Raw genomic sequence first — 5,660 nt, forward strand, 5'->3', positions numbered from 1 at the left:
TCTCATTGTCTTTGTCCTATATACATTACTTTTGGTTTATGTGGGAAGCCAAATAGTGATCACTGTTATGTCGATGACTCTTTAATGATGATTTTCAGTTCAACTAGAAGTTGTAGTTTAATAAAGTTTGATAATATTGAGATCAGTGGAGTGATAGATGGAAGCTCAACGCCTGAAATCTGTTCCAAATTAGAATATATGACGGCTCATATAGATCAATTAATGCAACCGCAGCAGTAATAAAGGGAGCATTTTTAGCTGCTATAAAACTACTGCAGTATAGAAAATTAAGTATGCAGGTGAATTGCTGTGAATTTTCTGACTAAATCTGTTTAGACAGAAAATCATATCAAAAAATTATATTGACAAAATCACATCAAAAAGTCCTTGTCCTTGCTATAAAGACACGTTTTCTATACGTCTACCTTAAAGTCTAAAATGTATCAAAAACTTTTGTCAGTTATTATTTATCTTTAGAAAATATGACATAGGTTTTAATCTATGAAGAAGCATATTGTCTGCATTGACTGAAACCTCATATACTTTTACAAAATAATTCCTTGGATATGCAAATGACTTCATATTGCTGTGGCTTTATTACACCAAAGAAATGAGAGTGAGCACAATAGCATCAGCAAACTCTAGTTTGTTTCTTTCCCTACAGAAATCATATTTATTTAACTTCGTTTCACTCCATATTCCTCCCCTTCTCACCCACACCCCCACTGCAGTGGGTCTGAGTGAAGAAACTAACCTTCAATATGATGCAAATCATACAGCTTCTTAAACTGTTGTTGTTAATATAGTGTTTATACTTTCAAGACAAAAAATGTTGTAATATCTTGGAGTTTGTGTTTCATGTGTGTATAAATTCTATTCACTGCATTTCCATGGTAACGGTGAGCTCCGCCAATCACAGACCTCACTTTTTCGCTTTAGAATTGTGGGTAGTGTAGTGTTTCTCCATAACATCGCAAATGCCTTTTTCAAAGCTGCAGTAGGTAGAAATCCTAAACACGGAAACATCTGAGTTAGATTTTCTCTGTCCTGAGCTCCTCCTTCCAGATGAGCAGCATGTGCTTCATCCACACACGCAACAGTTTACAGAGGCAATAGTGAGCAAACACGGACCAACAGACATCAACTGTGTGTAAAAAACGCTGATACCTGACAGTACAAAACAGCAACAGAGGAGGGAAGCTACATTTCAAAACAACAATTCAGTGTGAAGATACAGAATCACTGAGAGCTGAACATGAAGAGATTTTTAAAAACATCTTTCTCTCTGCTCTCCTGCACACATGAGCTCAGTATCACAGCACACGCTTGTTGGAGGGGGAGAAAGTGAGGCTCGCCACGGTTTGGCCGCGGTCTGTGAGACGTGACCACAGCCTGCTTGGAGGCAAGATGGGCTCGCTTTGTTCCACTCCAGAATCGCTCAATCTTGGGTGCGGCTTGCTACGATTTAAGTAGTAATAGAAATGCAAATCAGCTGTGACACAGTTTAACGCAGCACGGCCAAAAATGCCAGTACAAAAGCACCGTGTGTCTCAGTGATCACCAGAAAAAGTCGATTCATTCCTTTACATCACTTTTACTCTTACTTTGCAACTTTCAAATTAATTTCTTCTTTGGTCAGCAGTCAACATGGACACACAGACTAATTATCTTACTGTAAACAGCCTGATCGCTGCTGCACACAGGTTTACAAGCAAACGTGAAGATAAATCCACTTTTTAATCCCAAAAGTTTAAAAAACAAAATGCTGAGCTCTCGTCTGGCCGGTCCGCGGGTCCATTGTTCTTTAATTGTTGCTGCAGAGAGTTGAAACACAGGAGTGAAAATAAATCTTCTTTTTATTTCCAAAAGTCCAAAACATAGACTCTGAGCTTCCCTCCTGTCAGTAAAGCAGCTGGCATCAGAGTGACTCTAGTGTCATTTTTCCTCCAGAAGCTCCAGTCTGCCACCAACCCTCTCCTGCAGAGCTCCTCGGCTCTGAGCATCTGTCTGTTGGGTCTGTGTCTCAGCTCCGCCTGGTCCTCTCGGCACTTGGTGAAGCCTCGCAATAGACGTGAACTGAGCATGGTGCCCATTAGACTCTTTTTAAGATTCTCTTTATTGTAATTCCACATTATATATATTCAGTTTTACAGCGACTTTACCTGCAGTAGTTTCCGTCATTGATTCAGGGTCTCACCAAAAGAACATGAACATGCAGCTGCACAAGTAGAACAGCCAATAGGATCTCCTGGTCTGAGAAGACCTGTGATTGGTTTTACTGTCACAGGCCAGATTCTCTAAATGCTGAAAACAACAAATAGGAGGTGCAGGAATCTAGTTCTCTCTCAGACCACTTGATTTACAGTACAATATGCTGAAAGGTTATTTATTTCTCAATGATAGCAAATCAACGTTGCTTACCCTAGCTTTAAAATAAGGTTTCAAACGTACGGACTTGTGGCTTCCACAGAAGGCGGAGTTCATTCTTTATATATTCATTGCTTGCCAATCAGTACTCTTCAAAATATAATGCATGGGTTCTCAAAAGAAATTTTTCTGTGCTCAAAATCTAACGTTGCTCGTTCAGGAATGTGGCACAAATATAACGCCACACTGTAAATACACTGTAAAATCTAATAAGTTGGGTGTACTCAAAAAAATTATGCAAACTCACTGCCTCAAAAAATTAAATAAACTTGATATTTTAAAGTAAAAATAACTTGTTTATTTTGAGTCCACAATACTTAGACTAACTTATTTATTGTGAGTCTACAATAGTTGAACTAATTTAATTGTGAGTGCACAAAAGTTAGACTAACTTGTTTACTTCACTGAACGTGACAATCACTATTTTGACTTAAGACTTACACTGGTTACAAGTTATTTCATCACTGGAAAAGGCGAAACCCCAGACTGTCTACAGCGCGCACATGCTAGAGTTATCAACAGTCAACAGGGAGATGAACTTGATCTTCCCAAAAGGCAGCCTTTCCAATTATGTTTTGATTTATTGTCTAAATAATTGTGTTTGTTAACATCTTAATGACTCTGCAAGACTCTTCTCAACACTTCATGTATCTATAAACACACTGGACTCTTGGTGCTAGAAAAACTAGCTACACAAAGTAACACTGTGAACTTTACACCCTTCATCCTCAACCCGCCACCCAGTTTCTCATCAGATCCACACCGATGTAGTCGCTGACCTTTTTTCTATCAGTGTAGCAAACACAAGAATCATGGTAATACACTGACTGACAAGAATGACCACTGCTGTTGAAACGACATCCACCTGCAGTTGGACGTGTCGAGGCGTCTTGAAGAGTAAAAGGCAAAACGCACTGCAGGCTTCATCTGACACGTGTCAATAGACGTGCGTCAGATGAAGTTTCTATAGCACACTGCAGGCTTCAGAATAACGTTGTGAAGTGACAAACGTTTCATGGAGGAAAGAAGCATCTGTTTCTTTCAGACAGATATTTAGTCAGATAACTGTTCAGTAGCATCAGGATTTATCATCAAAAAAGTTTTATATCAGTCAGCACTTCACACACGATCTCCCTCCCTCCTCTCTGCTGTCCCTCTGTAGTTCTTCGTAGTTATGATTAATTGACGGGGAGTAATTAAGTATTTAAAAGTATACAAATGGGACTTGGAGCAAAAAAAATCACACACCACCAAAGTGTACAGTAATATTACGTTTCATGATCATGAAAAGTTTTATATCAAGTCAGTGCATCTGTCCATATTCACATGCTCTCTCTCTGCCTCGCTCTCTGCTGTGGGTAATTTTTTAAAATCTGCTTTCAGGTGGAGCTAAAACTCAATCAGCACTCGCTCCTCACGTCCATGCCTTTTTTATTCCATTTAACTCCCCAAACACAAACTGCAGCTGCAAATAAAAAAGGCCTGGTGCTCAGTTGACGCTCCAAAATCGAAACAAGTTCAGAGTGCGAGCATCAAGTCAGTTTGATTTGTGTCAAGATGCTTTCAGTGTGTGTTCTGCCATTTAGAACAATTAGCCTTTAGTGCGTTTTGGCCTTAAGGTCATGCGCCATGAGGCAGAGTGATCTGCATGTCTGAATGTTGAAAAAAGCAGTGCCACACAGTGGCAGAGGAAGCAGATCCTTCACTGGTCTCTTTGCTTAAAAGATGTCCACTGATAACGTTCAAAAACAAGCCAAAGAAAACTGATAAACAAAACAGAGCATTCATGTGTAAAACATTGGTATTATAATGCCTTAAGAAAAGGCATGATATTCACAATCATTTTTTATATTAGGCTGTAAAATAAAAGGGCAAAAGTAGATGCCAAATCTTTCTGATTAATTAATGAACTGATCATTTTAGATGCATTTAGTTTAGTTTACATGATAATTTATAATTTCTTACAATACTGTGTATACAATTTTTTTCATTTGTTAATAACACTATTGCCTACTTAAAAATGAAATTTTTGCATGAAATGTGGTGGAGTAGACTACAATTAGAAAGTGACAAACAGATAATAGGCTACTCATGTTAAGTCCCTCTAGTTTTGGGGTACTTAAGTACAAGAGTAATGCACTTAGCTACATTTCATGTCCAATGGTAATGTTTTATGGAAGTGATATTTTAAGTTAGATTGAAAATAATTCACTGGACAAAGATGTCACCTCTTTAATCCAACCGTTGATATTTTTTGCAAATTTCCTATACAAAAATGAAATGCTCCAAGAGAAAACCTAATTTGACCTAAATTCTAGTGGATATTAACTTATATTGCAATTGTAAAAAACAACAAAGACTCAAAAAAACAATATTTAAAACTTGTGAAATTATCTACTAATATTACTCATTTATTAATCTGGCACCCTTTATTTATTTATTATTTTTCTTTCTTTTTCCTCCAATTTATTCTACCTAATGTCAATCCCTCTACTGATTTTATTTTTTAATTGTACTATTTCATGTCCTAATTATTCCCTGGCACTTTATTTCATCTTTGTGCTCCTTAAAACTGGTTATATGTTACTGTGAAAACTTTTTAAGGTTGAAAAAAAAAGCATCCCAGTGAATCTGATAAAAGCAAAATGATGGAAAAGTCAGACAAACAAATCATTGCAATAGTACAGACAGAATGTAAGACAGTAAAAGTACTTAAAGCAGACCTACATAAGAATTCAAAAAATAAAATAGTTTGTTGCAGTGGTGAACAAAGTACTCAACCCCAGTACTTGAGTCAAAGTATAGATACTCCTGGTCAAATATTACTCAACTACAAGTGAAAGTTGCTCAGTCAAAATTTTACTTGAGTTAAAGTACTAGAGTTCTTGCTTTTAAAAATACTTAAGTATTCAAAGCTACATGTTTTTAAAAATATTTAAGTATTCAAAAGTACAAATTACAAAGTACATTTTCTAATATCAATACATGCTGTATTGTTTTCATGATGCATTTACAGAAGCTTGTATCTCTGAAACCATCTAATGATGCACTGACCTGCTTGTAGAACCACTCTGCTACACAAAGTCTATAGAAACACCTATAAAAACTTCAGCATAGAAATACAATCAAAAACAAAAAGGACAGCTGTTGTCATTTTCTGATGTAACTGTATTAAAACCACATCATAAAAGCAGATTGAAGATAACTGTAAGGAGTTCAACAAGTCTGTTAAA

Source organism: Lutjanus erythropterus, chromosome 3 (assembly GCF_056507025.1).
Source record: "Lutjanus erythropterus isolate fLutEry1 chromosome 3, fLutEry1.hap2, whole genome shotgun sequence".
Classification (NCBI taxonomy): domain Eukaryota; kingdom Metazoa; phylum Chordata; class Actinopteri; order Lutjaniformes; family Lutjanidae; genus Lutjanus; species Lutjanus erythropterus.